This window comes from Canis lupus, chromosome 7, assembly GCF_003254725.2.
Source record: "Canis lupus dingo isolate Sandy chromosome 7, ASM325472v2, whole genome shotgun sequence".
Lineage (NCBI taxonomy): Eukaryota > Metazoa > Chordata > Mammalia > Carnivora > Canidae > Canis > Canis lupus.
Window position 1 is genome coordinate 6,802,074 of NC_064249.1, and position 23,235 is coordinate 6,825,308.

The 23,235-nt window shown below is 44.1% G+C and overlaps 1 long non-coding RNA gene across 1 annotated transcript in view; it reads left to right on the top strand.

The window, feature by feature from the left end:
• The window catches only part of LOC112648554 (uncharacterized), a 55,865-nt gene that overhangs the window by 25,151 nt on the left and 7,479 nt on the right, over positions 1-23,235 (top strand). Inside the window, exon 4 of the long non-coding RNA XR_003129127.3 lies at positions 18,292-18,466. This is a non-coding gene — a long non-coding RNA (uncharacterized LOC112648554). The remainder of the gene's footprint in view (positions 1-18,291; positions 18,467-23,235) is intronic.

Here is a 23,235-nt window from a genome sequence, read left to right on the forward strand (position 1 = left end):
GAGTCTTTTGAATAATGACAGCTCTATGGTTAGAAAAATGTAATTTCCCAACCACATGTATGATTTTTTATAGGTATGAATATGTGAAGTTGTGTGTGTGTGTGTGTGTGTGTGTGTGTGTGTACCTGTTTGGGAACTCTCAGAACCAGAGAATGGGGACTTTAATAATGTACCCTATTTCAGATCTATATTTTCTATTAACCCATGCAATTCTCTCACATGGCAGCAGATGAGTTAGCGGAGACTCAAGGAGACAGTGGGAGCACCCAGATCTCCTTTCTGACTCCCAGTCCACAGCTGACTCCTCTGTGATATAACATCCAGCCTTTATTGCTCCAGGGAGGATAGCGGGGTGGGGGAAAGAGAAGGAAGGAGGAAGTTCTAAGCGCATCTCCCTGCTTGCCCTGGGTGTACGCAGTGCTCCCCAGTTTGGCCAGGATGCCTGAGTTCTGTTTGCCTTCTGCTAATTGGGCGAGGGCTGGCGCAGAGCCTGTGGTATGTGCAAGAGAGGAGTGAGCAGGAACAAGTCACCCTGATTCTGTTTATATTGGATAAAAGCTTCGATGCTTGAGAGTAATCTGTATCTCAGCTCTATTTACTTTGCAAATAGAATAAAAGCCTTACTGCTTGTGCATAAGAGAGACGGGTACTAGGGTGAAAGGAAGGGGATAGGGAAGTAGGGGTGGAGAATGATTTTGGTGTGATGTAGGCAGAGAGGTCTTAGAGCGGGAGCCTTGCTTCCGTCACTGTGCGTGACCTTGTGCAAACCACTTTCCCTCTTTAGGCTACAGTTTTACTGTCTGCAAAATTTTGGACTAAAACCAGGGCTCCCATATTGGCAGCCAGCTGGCACAGCTCAGCCTAAGGGCATTTTTTTTTTAAGCAAAGTGTTTTACAAAAACAATTTAGGCTGCTCTCACACTCCACAATTCATTGGCCTCCCCACACCTTGCCGGATTTATGCATAGATGTTACTTACCCATTAATATAGACATTTGAGATAGACACAGTTTGACTACTTACTTTAAAAGGACCTAACATTATTTGATTCTATTGATAGACTAAACCTGTTGATAATAGAATCCTGATGACCTTGAATGTAGGAAGTAGCATAGTGCCCCGGCTAAGGGTTAGGGCTCTAGAGCCAGTTGGCCCGAGTTGGCATCCTTGCCCGCCACCCGCTAGCACATTACCATTCTGATCTGCTGCCTCAATCTCCTCATCTGCATAATGGACACACTCCTGCGAGGATTCAATGAATCGATTTCTCTAAAGAGCTCAGAACACTGCCAGGCACATTTTATGACGGTCAATAGTAGTTGGCTGTCACTGTGATTATTATTAGGTCTTTTTATGAAATATTTACACAATCTTGTCTTGAGTCACAAGTAATCTTAAAATGTTTGGCTAAAATTTCCGGGACAAAAGTGAACTGAACGTCTGATATTATGACATGTGCATATTACAAAACACACGGGGCCAGAGGTGGAGGACTGTTTCAGAAAGACTCTCTAAACTAGTTCATGTAAAGAAATATAAAACCATTTGGCTCCCATAATTCTTTTTATCCACAAACTTTCATTTGCCAGTGTCTCATTCAATCCCTGAGACGCCGGGGAAGACTGAGCATGAACAGAGCTTTCCTAGGCCCGCTGGCTGCCTTCTTGAGTGCTCGGTCTTGATCTCCATGGAGGGCTGGAGCCCCCATCTCTCCAGGGCCACCAGTGTTGGCTTCATCTCTGTGGCTGGCCTGGCCTGGCATCGGGGGGCTCCGAGAACACTGGTGTCACTTCCATGGGAGCAGCAGGTGGGGGGAAGAATAAGAGAAAACTCATCAAAAATAGCAAGTAGCTCCGCATCCATTTTTCATGTGGCATGAAATAAAAGTAGATAAGATTAGGAAATGAAGGTGAAAATGATGTGCATGAGCTCTCTGCGTGTCACTGCATCCCTCTCAGGGCTTCAATAATAAGCATGTTTATTTGAGTAGTCAATTCTAAACTTCAGACTCCTACCAGACATATTTATAACCCCGTTAATGTGGCCAGACACAGTAATGTGTGCAGAATCCGATGACTGAGCGATGGTTCTGGGAATACTTGCTTCGGGCCTTGACTCCCTAAGGGCCCACGCCAAGGGAGCAGGAGGCTTTTTTTGGAAGCAGGACAGGAACAGGGGGGCTGGGTCCGCGAGGGTAGCGTTAGTAGAAATTCTCCCTCTGACACCTGTGGTCCTTAAGCTGAGGGAGCGGACAGGATGTGTCTTGGGCACAATGACAGGCAAGCAATTAGCCTCACAGAGAAGAACCACAGTCCTCAAGAGAAGGGAAGGAGGACAGGGAAGGAAGAAAGGGAGGTGAGAACTCCCAAGGAGTGGACTGCTGCTCCCAGCACAAATGACCCGGGCAGGCCCCGCCGTCACCTCTGCATTGTGTCCCTTGCTCAGGAAAGGCCACAGGCCGCCTGACGTCCCCTCTGATCCTGGAGTCAGGAGCTCCATGAAGTGCGGGACAATGTCCTCCTCCACAGGGGCTGTGGCTCCTGGAGTTTCCCAGGCTGCACAACCGGCCCTGCTTCTCCCGGGCGGACTCTACTGTGCGTCCTGTGTGTTGGAGTCTTGGGGTGACCAGCGGTCTGTGTGGGTCAGGGTAGGTGCAGCACCTGCCCCTGCCTTGTGGCTCCATCTAGCGGGACTTCTTGTCAACCCCCTCTCGTGTGTGTGTGTGTGTGTGTGTGTGTGTGTGTGTGTGTGTGTTACTGGCACTTGGGGCAGAGCTGCTCTTCACGATGTGCCAGTGTCCCTCGTGGCACAGCAGAGTGAGCATTCCCACTCCCCAGGGCCATGAAGTAAGGATGGGAAGGGTGCGGGGCACGCCAGAGCAGTGCTTCCGCCAGCCCTTCCTCTCTCCTCCCTGGGGGAGGGCAGCGATCTCTTGCTTTAGTTGAATTTGGGTGAAGGAACCAGACTCAGCCCTTCTGTGTCTCACTTTCCAGCCAGCTCACCCTCGGGGCCCGTGTGTCCTGTCCTGCTGTCCCCTGAGCGGGCCCTTCCTGGGGGCCGATGACTTGTACGCTATAAGCAAACCATGTCGGGGACGAGCTTGGATCTCGTTTTCCATGCAGCTTATCAAAGAAAGAGGCAAGAGTTTGATCTCTAGCCGTTTTGGGAGCCTTCTTTCTTCTATGCTGGAGACGGGGGAGCAAGGGCATCCCCTCTTGAGCACCCAGAGTACCTCAACAAATGTGCCTTGGGCTTCCCCACTTTCTACCAGAGTGTCTTTGTCCTCCTCTGTTCGTGGGAGACTGGCCACTCTCCCCTCAGTTGCCAGGGAGAGGAAGGAATCTTTAAAAGTGATGTCAAGACTTGGGCTCCTGGGTGGCGCAGTTGGTCACGTGTTCAAATCTTGATTTGGGCTCAGGTCATGAACCTGGGGTTACAGGATGGAGCCCCTTCTGGGGCTCTGCACTGAGCAGGGACCCCACTTGACATTCTCTCTCTCCTTCTCCTTCTGTGCCATCGCCCCCACTCATGTGCTCCCTCTTTCTCTCTCTAAAATAAATAAATAAATGAGATGTCAGGACAGTTGAGTGTCAGGTACCAGTGAGAGGCTTAGCCTCTGTCCTGCACAGACTTGAGAATTCTGGTTCCAACCTCTGTTCCCCCCACACAGAGCCTCCCTAGCCCACCTTCCCCACCCCCCCACTGCCTCCAGGGGTAAGGAAGAGCAACCTGGGTTTAGTGGGGTCAAAAACTCTTTTCCTCATTCTGTAGTTCTGTAGGTGACCTCAGGAGCAGACTCTTCATCTGGTAGGGGACACAGATATGATAGAGTCAAAGGAAGGCCTGCCTCTTCCTGGGTCCTCCGGGAGTGCCCTGCCCAGGACAGAGCACAGCTCCCACCACCCTGCACCCAAGGTGTGTCTCTAACGGGGAGCAGGCAGAACTGAGTGGCGGTTGGAGAGGGATGGGAAGTTGCCCAGCCTAGGGCTCCAGAATGATTTTGTCCAGTCCAGGGCAGGAGAGCCCTGCCACTAGCAGTGTTTCCTAGAAGCAGAGCTGCAGATGGAGGATCCTGGTTCAAATGATTTTTTTCCCTCCAGATTTATTGAGATGGAATTGGCATATAACATTGGGTAAGTGTAAGGGGTACAAAGTGTTGGTTTTACACACTTATATATTGCAATGTCATTACCACCATCGTGTTAGCTAACACCTCCATCACATCACAGAATTACCATTTCTTTTCTGTGGTGAGAACATTAAAGATCTACTCTCTTAGCAACACTCAAGTATACAGTGCAGTATTTTTGCCTATAATCACAGTGCTGTGCATTGGACCCCCAGAATCCATTCATCTTCTAAGTGGATATTTGTATCCTTTGACCAATATCTCCCCTTTTTTCTCACCCCCTGCCCGCCCATGGTAACTACCGTTGTACTCTCTGGTCCTATGAGTTCAACTTTTTGAGATTTCACATGAAAGTAAGAACTTGCAGTATTTGTGTTTCTCTGGCTTATTTCACTTTAGTGTAACACCTTCAAAGTCTATCCATGTTGTGGCAAACAGCAGAACTCCCTCTCACTCTTGGCTGAAGAGTATTCCATTGTGTGTGTGTGTGCGTGTGTGTGTGTGTGTGTGTGTATACACACCATGTTTTGGGAGGCATGTTCATGGGGGAAGGGGAGTGGGGATGGAGCAGGAGGAAAAGGCTAAGCAAGATTATGTTCTCTTCCAGATACTCACTTCAGCTCTGATCCCTCAGGGAATCTTTGAAGTACAAATCACCTACAAAACGTGATGCACCTGAGGCAAGGCTTGGGGTTTTGTAGCTCTGGAGATGGTCGAAGAGCATAGTCTCAGAGTTAGCGAAGCTCCGGCTTAACCAAAGGCAGATCTGCAGAGAAGTGGGTACATACCCAGCCAAGGCACAGCGGTAGGAATGGCTGCATGCACAGGTGAAGGGTGGACGCAAATAGCATCCATTCTACTGGGGGGTGTGGGGGGAATTGGGGGGGGGGTGGTAGCAATTTGAACAGCAATGGCCAGAGAGTGTCTTTTCACATCGAGCAGTCCCAGGAAGAGGGCTAAAGGGTCTTTTGGGTGGAACTGTAAACTGCATACAGTTATGGCTCTTATCAAGAGCAGCCAGGCATTCATGCTTGGGCCACCGTGGGCACACACAGCCCGTCAATATTTTCAAATTGTATCTCTAAAAATCTCTTACAGTTGTCATTCAAACATGGCATTTGGTGCTCAACTGAAATTGCAGCATTTATAAGTCAATTCGATTGTCTTGCTTATAACTTAAAGCCTACAGGCTTTACCCATGGCAGGGAGGGTCCAGTGACTTCTGGGAAGAATCTTAAAAGGCAGTCTTCTGCTGGGAGGGTGCAAACCTTACATGGTAGGTCCTCCCTGGGACCCTCACTAATATGAGCAGACTTCTCTTTTGTGTTTGCCTGACCAGGGGAAATGCCAGGCCTAAGTGATGTGAGGAAGCCAAGACACTATGGCTGCTGTGCTGGATGCTTGCTGTTTCATAGATGTCTCCTATGTATGCAGTCTAATCAGATTCAGGGAGTGACCCAGAGCCTCTGTGGCCAATGGCATCTCCTATAAGGATCCCATTACAATTATATCTTTCTCCAGTGGTCTTTTATTTGTTTTCTAGAGATAAGTTAATGGTAATGATATTTTCAGAACCAGACTGAACAAAAATGGAGGTGCAGTATTCATTTTTTCAATGTGCTGACTATCTCATTTGGCTGCCTTCTCTCTTGCAGTGTCCTAGGGCACCCAGAGCTCTTTGGGTTTCCATTCCACTTCATCCCCAGTAGCTGTGTTGCCCCCTCATCCATTAGCTGCCTTATGTAAGGTTTTCCCTTATCCTATCGGAGCTGGTCTGTCCTGTGTCCTAGTCCCTTAGGGTCTACTTTCTGCTAATATGATGATACGTCACAATGTGTTTGCATTCGAACAAGACCAGCTCCCAAATAAAATGCTCCCTCAGCCTCCGCTCAGGACTCTTGCCTTGGTTAACATTCTGCGAAACGTGGCTGTGGAAAAGAGATATGCAAATGTAGTTGTTTGCAAATGTAAATCGAATAAACATACATATAAACATAAATATACATTGGGCAAACCATTGCTCTAGAAAAGAAAGGGGGGAAAAGAAATGTTTTCTTGTGAGGGGTGGGAGAGGAACTAGAACCCAGTGTCCAGAGGAAGATGTCTGAGGAGAGAACCTACATAAGAACAGGGATAAGAAACAGAAACTGAGAAATGGGATGTGAGGAGGCTTATTAGATAAACCAGGAAGGTCAGGGGTTATGGGCATGACATATATAAAGGGAAAAGCATGACTTGGGAACCAAAGAAAAATAGATATGACATTTTCAGTCTAAGACGTAGGAGCTGTGTGACCTTGGGCAAATTGCTTAATTTCTCTGAGACTCTGTGTTATCTTGAAGATAGAGATCTTGTATATTAGGAGGATACTAATAACCACCCAATGGGCTATTAGGCGATTGGATGAGATGACGCGTGAAACTGAAGAATGGCTGACACACAGAGGGGACTAAATAAATGTTGTTTTATTTCCTTTCCCTCCTCCCTGACCTTCCCCATTAAATTCAAAAGTCACAGTGACCTTCATTTCTTTTTGTTGTTAGTGGTGGGTGTTCTTTTTTTTTTTTTTTTTAAGAGTTACAGAAATCTAGGTAGTAAAATGCTAAATGTGAAAACCAGAGAGAGACTGGTGGTTTTTTTTTTTTTTTAGGTTTTTGTTTTTGTTGTTGTTGTCGTTTTAAAGAGTTATAGAAATTAAGTTAAGAAAATGCTAGATTTGAGAACCAGAGAGCCTGGTCAATCTTTTTCCAGAACAGAACATTGAGGAAAAAATAACTTCCACTTGAATTTGGAGTGGTTTTTGGAAATTGCCATCAAGATGTTACCCCTTAAAGGAGTTTAGGTAGATTGGGCAGGAAGCAGAGTGGAGCTTAGGTCAGAAAGGAGCTAACTGACCAAGCTGGTCTCTGAAGCTAGGAAGAGTGAACTCCAGACATGAGGTGCATAAGGGTTGGAATCAGATTGTTTGTGTCCAGTCTCCTCTTGGCAACAAACTGCTGTATGGCCTCAAACGAATGGCCTAATCTAGGTCTCCGTTTGCTCATCTGTAAAATGAAGACAATTAAAGTCTCTATCTTGTAAGACTATTATGAAGGACACACGAGATAGTATGCCCAGTAATCATCGTACATTGGTGGGCACATTCCAAATGCTAAAACTATTAGCTATTTTTATTATTTACATTATTCTTGGGCATTGATGAATCATATGTAACTCTTTCTTGGCTGCATCATCAGGCCATAGAGCAATTCACCGATTTCAATTTGCAGGTTGAGTGCGGAACTTGTTGAAGAATCACCAAAGAGAGGAAGTTCTTGACATGAGGATCTGGAGTGGGAAAGGAAAGAAATCAGAATACACGGGTGGTAGAAAGGAGGATGAGTAATAAATTCCAGTTTGGACAGCCAATGCTTCTTTATCTATTTGTGCATTGACTAAACAAATGTGGCTGTGTACACATCATGTGTGAGGTGCTGGGAATGCAGCAAATAACCAAGAGAGTTATGATCCCGAGAGTGAAAGAAAGAGTAAAATTGTGATCAGGACCGTAAGGGGCAGGAAGATGATGTTAGAATAAAATATGAGGAAAAATCCTTCTGCAGAAGTGACATGAGAGCAGAGACCTGAAGGATGAATAGGAATTAGTTGAGTAAAATTTGGGGAAAGAGGACATCATATACCAAGGCCCTGAGGCTGGAAACACCTTGGTGTGTTGGAGGGCTGAATTAAGACCAACTTGCCTGGAGCAGAATGAAGGAGGGAGGACCATGTATGAAAATACCGCTGATGAGGCAGTCATGGGCTGGATCATATCAAGTCCTGGAGCCAAAGTTAAACAAGCCAATGAGAAGTGAAGAGGTAAAGAAGATGCCTTCTGTTTAGTTTTATTTACATGGCTAGATTTACTTCCATCAATCTTTTGAGTGTTGCCCTCAAAGGTTCAGCCAGCTAGGTCCTTGAAGGGAGGTGAGGATGGACGTCTTCACCGCTGGTTCTCTAGCACACACTGAGCCCTGGGCTCCACGGGTGATGTGGTCAACACATCAGCTGGTGGGAGATTCTCATCCTCAGGATTGGATATGAATGGTCCCCTAAGATGAGTCACAGTGTCCAGACATGGAACAGGGAGCAGAAGGAATTAGATCTGAGGATGTTTTCATATCTCTATTCAAAAAGATCTAAAACAATCCCAGAGAATATTTTAAATCCACACAGAAAATACATCAACAGAGTAGCCAGCAATTGTTAAAAAGCTTCCTCTGTATCCATAATTTGATTTGGAATGACCACCTCACGGTAAGTGGCATGCAATTATTCAGTAACAGATTTACGGAGCCATTAGCCATCAACTGTTTAACCACTTCTTTTGACAGATAGCAACAACAGTCCTAATTTACTGAATACCTACTATATCCCAGGCATGGTAATAACTGTTTTACATATATCCTTTTATTTAATCTTTATAGCTATCTTGCAAATTAATTATTATTAACTTATGGATGAAAAAACTAAGGACTAGAGTAAGTGAATAACTTAAGAAGAAATAGCTCATAAAGAGTAGAGCTGGGCTTGAACCCAGGTTGACCTGGTTCTCTGGGTATTTCTGCCATATTGCCTCCCAGAGGAAGACCAGCAGCCCAGGAGCTTGAGGCACTTACAGGAAATAGAGGTTTGAACCTAGGCCATATTAAAAAAAAATCAAAGAAATAGGTAAAATTAATTTTAATTGTATATTTTATTTGACCTAATATTTCTAAAATATCGTTTCAATGCTGAGTCAATACAAAAGTTGTCAACAAGATATTTTACATTCACTTTTTAAATTTATTTTTCGAGCCCAGTGTATACTCGGTGCACTTAGGATGTAACACAACGGCCTACTCACGTTACAGTTGCTTGGCACTTAGTAAGCCCTTTGGAAATTTTCTGTAGTTCCTACCCTTCAATCACAAAATACTGAGGATATCTACTTGGAAGTCTTTTAATGATCCACATTAAATCCAGGAAACTTAATGTATACAATTTAAAAGTGTATTTCCATTTTGCTTTGTTATGCATTAATACAGTCAGAAGGAGGCATATTTTCTTACCTATGTTCCATAGATCATAATTCAGAAGTGATTTTTCCTTTTCTGACTCAGGGGCACAGGAGACCCTAAAGCCACCTAGATGGCAGGGTGAATAGAGCCTGGAGAAAGAGAGAAACATGTTGCCTATTCACTGACATTAAGAGTTGATGGTACATTTACCAATGAGAACAGAAGCAGATGATAACCACTCAGTCCTCTGGGCACCAAAAGAAGAATTAATTGGTTGTATGGATCTTATTAGCAGAACAATTGGAAAGGAGCAGCTAATTTCTTTAGGAGGGAGAGCTGGTTCCAAGTAGAAAACAGAATGAATAGGGAAATGTCATTTTTATTAGATGATTTGCTTTTTTTTTTCTTTAGAAATTATAGCAGAAAACCAGGGAGTTGGCTGAGATTGGACACTGAGCTTGAAAGTGATACTTTGGTCTCTTAACCCAAACTTGCTTACTGGTTCTCCTTCATTCCCTTGTTCCTCCACTTCATTTGTGAGCTGATTTCATGATGGAGCAGAAATGCCAATCAATCGTTTGGCCATCAGTAGGAGAGCATCCCCAATCTACATTAGCCTGCTGGGCGGACTTCCAGAGCATCATCTACTACACATGAATTATTACCGAAACATTACTGCTGTCAGCACATTCTGCTCTATACAACTTCCTATTATTATTTTTTTGGCGGACAACACTGAAATTTTAAACAGTTCAATCTTGCTTAAGTAATGTGAATTTGGTGGCTCTGGAAACAACTTTTTGCCTCCTTAGTGACGATCCGCCCACGGCAGCAGTTGGGCCGAGACACAGGTAGAGAGTGGGTCTGGCGCAGATGGAGACCTGCAGACAGCTTTGATTTGTTTTCCTCTTTCTGAGTTCATCCACTTCCCAGCATCACTTCTCTTTCCCTTTATTGTCAATGGCAAAAATGGGGCTTTTGAGCTCCTGATGTTTGGGTAACAGAGTAGAAGCAGATGGTGATAAATCAGCTTGACACCAGCAGGGTCATGGAGCGTTGCTTAGGTCTTCTCTCACCGAAGGACTTATGTGCTGAGCTACGCGGAGTATCACTGGGCTGTCTCTGTGATTCATTTGGACTCTATGCTATGATGGGGATAGTAGATCGAGCTTGGAAACTCCTGAATAGAATTAGACAGTTTTTATCTCTTTTAAAAGTCTGTCATTAAATGGGTCATTTATCATTCTGGAATGCGGTGTGTGTGTGTGTGTGTGTGTGTGTGTGTGTGTGTGTGTGTAGAGTTTGGGGAGCATAGGGTTGGAGCCGAAATTCAGACACTGATACCTGGCAGGAGAAGGCTGTCAGGTCAGGTGGGTCAGCCAAAGTCAGGTTATACCTGGCAAAACACAGCAGCAAGTGAGCAGACGGCCAGATCCAATCATATGAAAAAAGATGCAAAAGGTACAGGAAAGAGAAAAATTTTAAATCTCGGGCAAAATGTTAAAAACCCGTGGATATGCTAAAGCTCAGAGATGGAAACTTAGGAAGGAAAAGCAGGGTTGTGTGTGTGTGATGTCAGTAATAAGGACTCTGGTTGCTGAGGCAATCTTTGGCCTTGATACCTGCCCTCATCCCCTCTCTGTGTGGGCGGGAACAGGGCAGGCTGGTCTAGGCCTGGCAGGAGGAGGTGGTAAGAATCCCTGCCTGGGGCCCCCTGGGGAGGCAGGCCGAAAGAGAGCTGATTCTTGCTACTGGTGTTTGCATCCTCCTGCTCCCACCCAGAAGGTTGAGGGCTTTCACCCAAGACAACTAACTCCAGGAACTGTGGCCTTTCCTCTCGATTTCTCTTTGGAACCCCACATACTTAGTAAGTTTAATCATGATGATGCTTAGACAAATATTTGGATGATAGACTTCTTCTCTGTAGGGTCCCGTGATTTTGCAGGACACATTTTACCTACAAGTCAGCCCCTGTTTCCATTGCTCTCTCCCTCAGGTAAAAAGGTTCATCTAGTGAAGACTCTCACTCTCCAGCTCCTGAGCCTGTTTCAGGAAGATGGGCAGGACCTGTGGAAATAGTCATTGCTTTACAGTGAGTTGATGGTAGAGAGAATCCATCTAATTGAGACCTTGGATCAAGAGGTGCAGCTATGCAAAAAAAAAAAAAAAAAAAGAGGTTCAGCTATTCAGAGTCCTAGTCTCCCATGGGCTCTCTCTCCTAAATGGATCTTGGATCCTAGGACCTTAGGAGTACCTGGGGATTGAAGTCGGCCTTCAAGTTCTGGAGCTTCTCAGGCTCTTCCCAAGTAGATTTGTCCCACAGGGGAGGCCTCTAGAGTCCCTGAGGCTTGCCTGAATCCTGAATCCAGCCCCATTCCCATGGGTCACCTCCAGGGCTGTTATCAGGGAAAAAAGTCTTTTTGAACTTGAAGGGAACTTTTCCTCTGGCAGTTTTCATCGGGAATGTGGGGGAAGGGGCATGGAAGTGGAGTCTATTCTCTAGATCAGCACCTACTCTAACCCTCAAGTCCAAGGCAGACCATTGCAGCTTATCATCACCTTTGATAATCGTTCTGATTTAGACGATGAGTATTTATGTTTTCAATGCAAAAGCATAATAACATTCTTTGCCAGCTCATCTGGTTATTGCCTTGGTAATCCTAGAGTCTTTGTGTAGTGCCCTGGAAAATGAGGCTGGAGGCAAAATTTATGGCAAATGCTTTATTGTGTGTAAGTGGAAGAGGCAATCTGAGTGAAGCAAGATGGAGGTAAAAAGGAACCAAGGCAGGGCAGGAAAAAAATCAAATGCAAGGCAGTGCATGGTGAAGCAGGCCATAGTTTCACCAGAAAACACAGCTGCATGTCCCAACCAAGATCCTGGAATTAAGAGTATATTTGCTTAAGATAACTTTCACTTTTGGAACACCTGAGTGGCTCAGTGGTTGAACATCTGCCTTCGACTCAGGGCGTGATCCCAGGGTCCTGGGATCGAGTCCTGCATCGGGCTCCCTGCTCATTGGGGAGCCTGCTTTTCCCTCTGCCTGTGTCTCTGCTTCTCTCTGTGTGTCTCATGAATAAAATCTTGAAAAAAAAGATAATTTTAAGATAATTTTCCACTTTTGAATGCTCACCAAAAACAAAACAAAACAAAACAGTCCTTTATGTGTATTACCTCATTTGCTCTCCATGGAAATGGGATTCACAGCCCTGTTTCATAGCAGAGGAAACAGATGTAGAGATGCTTGAAGGTAGTTGACATTTTTGAACCCAAGGATTTTGACTTTAGGGCTTATATACTCAACTACTCCATCATACTGACTTTCAGTGCAATGAAGTGTTTTTATGCATTAAATATTCGTTGGGTATTTATCAAAAACAGCAGCAGCTATGGCAAAGGGATTCCTAACAACCTACCGGAGGTTTATTTAGAGATTTTTCAAAATTAACATGCTTAGGAATTAAATTCTACCAGGAAGGTAGGCCTACCTAGGTTTTGGCTTAGGCATGTGTAGGTTAGAAATGTCCCATGAGTGCGTGAGGATGGAGAACCATGTTTAGATCTCTCCACCTAGATCTAAGGAAGTAAAGGTAAAATAGATATCCCAATCTACTTTGTAATGGGCTAGAGAAGGTTACTCCTAGCCTTTTGGGGTAAATTTTACACCCTTTTTCTTAATCTTCTGTTTGGCAGCAGCCTTTTGGTACTGCTGATACTGTGTGTGTGTGTGCATGTGTGTGTGTGTGTGTGTGTGTGTGTGCATTTCTTTCTGGCCTCCCTCTGTTTTGCTTACTACAGTTCTCTTTGGATAAATAGATATTCCCTGGAATGTCTCAGGGAACATAAATTGAGTATGTTGGATTTGACATAATATCACAAATATTTCTGTTCATATTGGAGTTCATTATTCTCCTTAAAAATCTACATGGCTCTTAACACACAAGCCCCTCAAACTTTACTTGAGAAGTTATTTGACAATGTTTCTAATATTTAATAAATGTTATCTAGACCCAGTGCTGTTCTCTAGTAACATATTACAAAGAATGTCTTAAATGGCATTAGTAATACATTCTTGACAGATGACTCTGTAACAAGCTGTTCCTAAAGCAGATTCATTATAACATAGAAATAATGTTCAAACAGCAGATTTTATTCTCATCAAATGCACATACCAGAAGGAAAAACAGTTAATGATTGTGGACGCTGACGTGTGTGTGTGTGTGTGTGTGTGTGTGTTTGTGTGGATGCTTGTGTCCAGAAGACATATAAACATTTCATAGCTATTGAAAGCCTCCAAAAGAGGTGGGGAGAGGAATCAGATCCTTGTAGGTAAATCCAGCCACCTATCTGGTCATCCTTGGCAGCTAACCTCTTAAATCACTAAAACTTTGAACTAGAATAGATCCCATCATTGTACGGATGAGAAAACTAAGACTTACCTTTATCCTCCATCTTCTAACAGCTAGCCGGGCCTTGATGGTAAATCCTTAAGGTGTTCAGGAGAATTCTTTGAGGCTCAGGCTCCGCTTCTCGGTCTGGCTCAGTAATCTGTTTTAAAAATGCAGACAATTCCTTGGACCCTGAATTTAATGTGCAGGAATACACTTTTGGGCCGTCTTGACACTATCATATGAAGAAATGGATTAATAGGAAAATACTGTCCTCAGTTTTACAAAGGGGAAAATGTGAATTATAAAAACTATAGGCAAGTGATCTATTGCTCACTGTTGGAAGAATGCTAGAGCATATTATTAAGTGGATGGTCTGTGATCACAGAAGAAATAAAGAGGTGGTCACCAGAAACATCCACGATTTCCTAGAAGTAAGTCATGCCAAATAACCTTAGTTCCTTGTTTGACATCTTTATTAGACTCTCAGACAGGGATGGTAATGGTAGGATAGGTAGTGTAGACACACAGAATAAGAATAGACTAAGAAAAAAAAAAGAATAGACTAAGGCTGGAGACAGAGTTCCCTGTGACCTAGAAAATCCAGGCTGTGCGTGGATTTGCAGCTGATAGAGCAACACCATTCAAGAGAGAGTTGATCTCTAGAACGATAGCCATAGGGAGGGAGGTCTCCAGGCAGCAACTTAAAGGGCTTCGTCTACCCCTGTCATGTTCTAAGTATTTATCAATGACTTGAATGAAATATTGAGCATGTGCTTATCGAATTTGTGATGACATGAAGCAGAGGTCAACTGATATGACAAATGATATAAACAAATTTCAAAAGATCTTGGTATCTGGAAAGATGGGTTGAAACGAACAAGATAAATTTGACAAAGATAAAAGTGGATTCTGGGTTTTAGGTCTGAAAGAAAGCTTAATTTCACAAACAGAGAATGAGGACGGATGGGTTTGAGTGTAGTGCACCAAAGAAATATCTGGGAGGGGTTTGGCTGATGATAGACTTTACCAGGCTTTGTATATATGATGGATGTTTATATAAATATGCAATATATAAAATATATATAGTCACACATATATAAGCTTTAAGTACCACGTCATTTATTTATATATGAATAATGAGAGGGTTCTACCTACAGAGCAAATTATCCTCATCTCTCCTAGCCAGAGGTCCCTTAGAGCACTGTGGTCAGTTCTGGACTCTCTGTTTGGGAAGAACACTAACAAAGAGAAGAATGGAAACCAAAACACTCTGAACAGTGTCTGGACGTCTTGTCTACAGAAGATTGATTGAGAAAGTTGGTGATGCATTTAGGAAGGGAACACTTGGGGAAATAATAACAACCGGGTTTAGACATGTGAGTCTCATGGAAAAGATGGATTGGATTATTCTGCAGTGTTCCAGAAGGCAGCGCTGGGGCCTATGACTGGAGATGAGGAATTGGAGAGTGCCTCAATGTAAAAAAGATTGTAAAAAAGTGGTATCTATATGCAGGGGAGGCCGACTCCTGAGTTAACCAAATCTCATTGACAGGCTTAAAAACAGAAGCTAGGTGACCCCCTAAGGATCAGGATGCTTGAGAAGATTCTAGCACAGAATGGGTGGGTGGGCAAGGGAATCTTCATGATGATTTCCAACTCCAGGATTACAATCTGGTCTCCAGGCCATGTACCCTTTACTAATTCCTAAGTGGGGCAGGGCACTAATTATGGGGGTCCCTGGTCACATTGCCTCCCCTTCTCCTTCCTGTCACTCTGTGGGAGCAGACTGAGAAAAGGAGAACAGGCTTAGGGAAGATTGGGTTTGTCAGAAACATCTCTTTCTTCTAGGATCTTGGCTCCGAGACCTATAGAAGGCAGCAGTGGCTCCAAGCAGCCCAGATGCCAGAGAAGATTCCTATACTTCAAATGAAAAGGAGGATGGCCAGTCCTTTGAAGTACATGTATCAAAGCTTTAATAAGAACTAATAAAACTGTTATGTGGAGTTCATATCTCCTGAGAACATCAAGTCAAAGACTACCCGAGGATAGAAACTGTTATATAACTATTCTTACGATTTTCATTTTTTCCAAAATTAATCTTTAATTAAAAGATCACAGTAACTATTTGGTTATTAATTGTAGAAAGTTCATTAAATTTTAATTGATCTGTTCAAAAATGTTTTTTGTTTGTTTTTATAGCAATGAAGGCATTGCAGAGTGGCTAAAACTCGCACACAGGATAAGGCCACCTGAATGAAACACCTGGACATGGACAGGTGGATGCGTGCCCTGGGCTCCTGGGAGTCCTTGCTGTCCCAAAGCTTCTGACAGTGGCAATAGTGAATTCTTTCATCTGAGAAGGGTTAACATTTCCAGAATGACTGTACACAGATAGGGACAGGCCAGTTCTAGGAGGCCCCAGATGTCCTGACCACTTGTCTTTGGAGCAAAAGAGTGAAGGTTAAAGGGTATGACAGGTAGTCTGTACACCCAGCACCAGCGACAGGGAAATAATCTGGTACCAGGCACTCAGTCAGCCAAGAGAGATTTTGTGCAAGGAGAGGAAGCCTAGGAAAACCAATGGGGTTTTGTGCCAAGTACCAGGCTAGGAAGTGGATATGATTATCCTCAATTCCCAGCTGAGGAATTTAAACACAAATATTACATCCAATGGTTGCTCAAGGTCACACACATTTTAAACAGCAGTGCTGGGATTTGAACTCCAGCCAGGTTCTCCTGCCCGATGGGTTCTTATGACACTACGTAGCCTCCAGGGGTATATATTCTCAGTCCACGAAGGGGCAGCCAATGGGACCGTTTCCAGGTTGGGGCATATTCACTCACCTGTGAAGATGTCTCAAACACCAAGCAGCCATCTGCCATCACTGGTTCCCCGAGGAGAGAAGGCGTGGTGTGTGCAGCCAGGCAAAGAGGGGTTAAAGCTAGAGAGGAGGAGGGGAGTAAGCTCTCACAGGGACAGTGGGGTGCACTCACAGCCGAGCGGAGCCACGGAGAGGCCTCAGGCAGGGCGCAGAGCGACGGAGCAAATGGCAAGGGTGGACCAGGATCTCAAAGCCGTCTGGAGAGATGGAGACGGAGAGCACGGCTGCCTGGTCTGAACCACTCGACCAAACCTTCAGACACACAGACACCCCCTTTGCCCTGATGAGCCAGATTTCCTTGCCAGCAACTTTCCCGGGTCAAGGAAGTGGGAGGAAGAAAAGGGGAAGCTATGAGCATCGAGCTGTGTGAGATGGTTGTTAGAAAGCAAGCCAGGGCACGATGGATCCTGCTCTTTCCTAAAAAGCAAGAAGCCGCTCTTGGTTCTATCTTTGTTTTTGTTTTTTTAATATTTTTTAAAGATTTATTTATTTATTTATTTATTTATTTATTTATTTATTTATTTATGAGAGACACAGAGAGAGAGAGAGGCAGAGACGCAGGCAGAGGGAGAAGCAGGCTCCATGCAGGGAGCCCGATGTAGGACTCGATCCCGGGTCTCCAGGATCACACCCTGGGCTGAAGGCAGTGCTAAACCACTGAGCCACCGGGGCTGCCCTTGGTTCTATCTTTGATTCATGGAGAAAAATCTGAGCTTATGTCACTTGGCTGTTTTCTGTGCCTAAGGATGAAAACCTGCTACATCCTTGGGAGAAAGCAGGAGTGCAGGCTCTGTTCTTGCACAGCAGTCGGGGGCCCCTCCCTAAGCAGCGCAGCAGGAGAAAATCCCAGGGAAGGTGATTCCCCATTAATCCATCGCCTCGCCCTTGGCCAGGATTGGAGCTACGACCCCAGGCAGAGGCACATCTGGGGCTGGACGGGGGGCCTGGGATCCTGCATTTTCACCACTCTCTCAGGTGCTGCTGCTGTTTCTGAACCACATTTCGAATAGCAGGTGGTCAGTCTGCAGAAAAGGAGCTCGCATCTGAAGCTCTCACGTATCCACTATCCACAGTCAGGAGAGTACGTCTGTCTATCGGACGGAAAGGTGCAATGGGCAGCTTGCACTTTTGCTTCTGCTCACAGCGAAGGTGCAAAACAGCTGGCGAACACTCTCTTTATGTCAATGCTTTGAATCTTTCAAATTTCCTAAGTGCTAAGGGTCATCTGGGAAAGAGTGAACCATACAATTCTTCAGAGTCTGGAAAACTGGTTGATTCCTGAGCGTTCCTTGCAAGCTTGGCCCCATGCCGCTCTAAATGACTGATTGCAAGGACCAAGGCAAAACCCCCTGGTTTTCAGGACCAACACGGGTGGAAATAATGATGAAAGGTAAGAGTCTGGAAAAAGTTTCCAAGTTGGGTCAGTTTTTTGGCAACATCTGCTCCTTCTGTGTGTTCCATAGCCTCTCCCATGCTGCTGCCGGGGGAGCAAGGCACATCTGTTTCCTGGGCTATTCTTTGTGCTCAGCTGTCTGTTGTCAGACATCGACTCTTCTTGAGTAGATGCCATGGTCCAAGTGCATAGTGTGTGCTACTGTGTGAAGAGTCCCAGAGGGCTCCAGTGCTGTCAGGTGGGCTGTGACTTAAGGACCCATCTGCCTGGGGGAACTACTTCTGAGCTCATTTGGAGCAGAGGCTGAACCAGACTGTACTGTGAGTACAGTCCCTCCTTTGCAAGCTTCTTGGAAAGATGGCAGCCTTCCCTCTCTTGGTTCTGCTTGTCACCCCCACAATCCCAGGTCATGGAAATTTTCCTTTGTAGCTCCCTAAAACTATGTATTTTCCCTCACAGATCTCAGTGGGACCCCTCTCAGCATCTGGCTTATGTTATCTGTAAGTGTGACAGATTTCGCCAAGAAGAAATTCCTGTCTGCTCTCCTGGCACAGAAAGGTGTCTTGGATGATGATCCTTCAACATGGACGGGCCATGAGAAAGCTGACAGCCTGCAGTGCTAAGAATGCTTCAGGTAGTTACCACCCAATGGACCTCTTCCTCTCTCGGGGCTCCTCCAGCTTTCTTTGACATTTATTATGAGATAGGGAGCCACTCTGCCCTCATCCTTAACATCCTTGAATATCTAAACTCCAATCTTCGGAAAGAGCTGGAAGGAGGAACTTGTGACTCAGTATAGAAAGTGCTAGAGGCTAGGGTTCTAGACCAGACTCGGCCAAGTTGTGAGGCCTTCAGTGAGCAGATTGCTTGACTCTTTATGACTCTGTAGCATTTCTTTAAATTTGAGCCTATTGGACTTGCTCGTTCATTTATTCATTCACTTAATATATACTAATTTAACATGTATTTTACATCCGGGTGCTATAAAAGGCTCTATAGCAAATACAAAGGGAAGAAAAAAAAACCCCACAATGTTTTGAAGCATCCACTAATATATGCCTTTCCACTCAAAATATGCCAAATACCAGCAGCATCGACTTCATTTAGAAGCCTGCTAGAAATGTAAACTCTTGAGTCCTCCCCCTCTGATTCTGATATGAATAAGAAACTGCATTTTAACAAGATCCCCTAGGTGATTTGTGCACTGGTTAAAGTTAGAGAAGTACTGACTACACAGATAATGCCGCATTCTCTGCATTAGCACACATCATTTCATGATACACAATCCTCTCTTTAAGGAGCTCATAATCAAGGATGAGAGAAAGAGATCCTGACAAATCCCTACTCTACAATGTGGTGAATGTCTTTATAGAGATGGGAATAGAATACTACGGAAATTCAAAGGAATGAACGATTGATTATGCCATTCATTCATTTATTCTAACAATACTTAAACACTTGCTACACGCCTTATACTCTTCTGCCAGCTGGGAAGTGCAAATAATACCAGAAGCAAGAATAGCTTCTTCCTTTTAAGAAAAGAGCAGGATCTGTTGTGTCTCACCTTTGTTTCTCACAACCACCTCATTCAGCTTTCTATCTTCAAGGAGCTTACCTTCTGGTGGTGAGAAACATGTAATGAGCAACTTAAAAATATATTATATATGTATATATATGTATATTATATTTGTATATATGCATATATATGTATGTGTATATATATGTGCGCATGTGTGTATGTGAGTCCGGATTGTGATGAGTGTTGTGAAGGGACATTAAAAAGAAGCATAAAAAGGATGATATGATAGTGACTGGTGATGGGAGAGTGGGAGCTACTTGTGGGTTGGTCTAAACAGGCCTCTCTGAGGAGCTGAAGTTCAAATGATGAGGAACCAATTATGGGAAGATCTGATCTGTGGGAGTTGAGATAAGAAGGCTATATAGGGAGGGAGGACAGCAAATGGGAGGCTCCATGGAATGGACAGATATGACTTCTTTTTGGTGCAGCAGGAGCTCAGGAGAGCTTGACAAGAGGCGAAGGCATAGCACTACTGGGAGCCAGCTCATGTAGGGCCATATGGGCCATGGTAAGTGTTAGACTGAATTTTACTCTGAGTGCAATTACAGTAGTATGCATGGATCTATACTCCAAACACTTCCTTTGGGTTGTTGTATGGAGACTAGACTGTAGAAGGTAAGAGTATAAACAGGGAGAGCAGGTAGGAAGTTCTTGAAGTATTGCGAGTGGTGATAATGGTGACTTGGACTAAGATGATGGAATAAGGTGGGTGGTTTTGGGAGTAGCACGGAAAGTATCTGGAAAAGATCTTTTAGAGGAGGTTATGGGGTGATGAGATGGACTTTAAAGAATAAATTGAGATTTACTAGACATTTAAAATTCTAGATTTAGAAGACCAAAAGTATGGAGGATTGCATTTAGGAAGCATACGGTTCACTTGTAGTATTCTTCTGACCCAGCCAAAGGAAAAAATAATACCCAGAAGCACATATTTCTCATGGATGTGCAAATCTTCCCTTTCACAATGGTAGCCCTCAAACATGTAGTAATTTTCCTGGTTTCTGAGCAGGTGTCCCCAGATCCCTCTACCCAATTCCATAATATGAAGGTCTAGCTAATCACTTGGGAGAGAAAAAAAATCTCCTCTCTCTTCTAGTAGACCAGGCATTGGTCCTGGATATGCTCATGTACACATTCTTTGGAAGACGCAATTTTGGTCTCCTGAGCAATATGCTTTTAGCCCCAAACTCCAGAGCTGTCCCAGAAACCACTCCATCCAAGCAGGAAAATAAATGTGAATATCACTAACTCAGCAGCCTGGCAGCTGCAGACGATCCCATTATGTCAATCACCATCAGCAGTTCACTGTAACTGGCGGGCTGTCATCCTCTTGGAGATTAATTGCTGGGAAACTGTTGTATGTATTAATAGATCATTTATTCAGATTGATCTCTCACCCATTGATCTTTAGTCTCTGCACATGACCAGGTTTCTTGTGATCTGACTTCTGGGGCCAAACTTTACTCTTAAAGACTCTCCTGGGATTTGTTAGAAAGCACAGGAGCCCCATGCAGGCTCCAGGACCACTAACGACAGCTGCAGTCAGTCTTCTTCCATCTCTAGAGAGCCAAGGTATGCTGCTGCTTCCTACACTCCATAATTTTATTTTTAATACCTTAAGTTCCAAATCTGCACTCAAAGCACTACTGTTAGGCTGTGATCTGAATCCTCCCCTGAATAGCTTTAGTACTGTATCCCTTAGAAATTTGAGCTACTTTCTCATTTTTTGACTAACCTGTCATCATTGGACCAGATACAGTACCTGAACTCACCCTAATCCTTCAACTGGCCAACTCTTACCCATCTGTTATGGGCTGCATGGTGTCCCCTTGACCAAATTCATATGTTGAAGCCCTAACACCCAGAACCTCAGAATGTAGCTGTATTTGGAGTTAGGGTCTTTACAAGATAATTCTGGTAAAATGAGGTCATACAGATGGGCCCTAATCCAATATGACTGATGTCCTTATAAGAAGAGTAGATCAAGTCATAAACATACGTACACATGCAAGAAAGACCATATGAGGATACAGCAAGGAGACAGCCATCTGCAAGTCCAGGAGAGAGGCCTCAGAATTAAACCAACCCTACTGATACCTTGATCTGGGACTTCCAGTTTCAGACGGTGAAGAATAAATCTCTGGTTAAACTACCCAGTGAGTAGTACTTTATCATGGTAGCCGTAGCTGATGAATATGGCATCTTTCAAGTCTCACCATGAATAGCACTTTTTCTGACAGGATTTCCCTAGCTCCTGGATTAGCTATAGGTCATCCCACTCTCTGCTCCCATTTCTCCATCTTTTCACTGCCATAACATTCATTATCCTACATTATAGTGTTTATTTAATTTTCATTTCTAAAAATCTGTCAGCTCCAAAGGCCAGGGACAAGTTAATCTTGTTCAATGTTGTATTAAATATGAGAATCCTAATTATTATAACAAATAAACCTCCAAGTCTCAGTGACTTAGCACAAAAATCTATTTTTTATTAATATCACAGTCTAACATGGGTCCAGGGCTCAAGGGCCTGTTTCCATCTGGGGCTACATCTTCCTCCTGGGTCCCTGAAGAGCTTCCAATTTAGCTGGTGGCTGTGGAGTGAGAAAGTCATCATTTGTGGGACATTTCTAAGAGTCAGACCTGAAAGTGGAGCCTCTCACTTCTGCTCACATTCTATTGGCCAGAACTCAAGTTACAAGACCTCACTAGTTGCAAGGGAGGCTGGGAAATGTAGTCCCCCTGAATGCCTAGGAAACAAAGGAGAAAATGGACATTGGTGAACACTAGCAATTTATGCCTTAAGTGCTGTATCTCCAGCACATGCCATAGTGCCTGAATCATAGGTACTTAATAAATATTCTTATCAATCAAAATCATTAACCTCCACGGGTCACACACTTAGCCTTAGGTACAACTGGGATGGGATGGTTTAGAATTGTAGGTGCTACTCTATATGGGGTAATTTTTAAACAAAATTACCTCATTTGTGCACACTTGAAAGATGAAATCTCCCAGCCTCAAAAAAAAAAAAAATCCCCGTAAAAATAGCAATCTGAAAGAAGGCAGTTATTTCATTTCTAACATTTTAACAAAAACAGGCTGCTCAGTATGTGTTTTTGCTATCTTGCTACAGTTATTTGACTCTAAGTTATTAGACTCTAACCTCCTGGAGAGCAACACATTAACCATCTGGGTAGCCAGCTTCAAGCCCAGTGTCTGATACATCTTCAACTTCCTTTCAGCCTACATTTGTTGAGCATTTACTATATGCTGTGCTAAATGCTTTATATCCCTTAACTCATTAAGTTGCTCCATGAAGTAGCAACGATGATTGTCTATTTTTTATATATTGAAATCCAGTGCTCAGAGAGAGTTTATGAGAACTTGCTGAGGATCACAGAACTAGCATGTAGTCAAAGTAGGATGCAGAGTTGAGGACCTGAGATTTCAAAGCTCATGTTCTTAACCACTATTCCAAGCTGCCTTTCCTGTGTATGCTCACTGCCTTGAATGGAAGTTTGCCATGGCCATCCGAGCTAAGTTCTATGATCTTGTGAGGAAACAAGGGCTGTACATCATGCTCATGTTCCTATTTTTAAGAGTGTGTAACTTTTCACTTCCTTGGGAGCAGGAAATGGGTTGCCTTTGTAGTCCACAGAACACTTGGCACAGAAACTTCTGCACAGAAGATTCTCAACGTCTGTCTCTATTCTATACAAGGTTAATAGACCAGGACCCAAGGGAGGAAAGAACTGGTCAACCTGCCATCCCTGGTAGGTAGATCCTTCCCCAAGCACCACTCACATACTGTCCTTATCTCC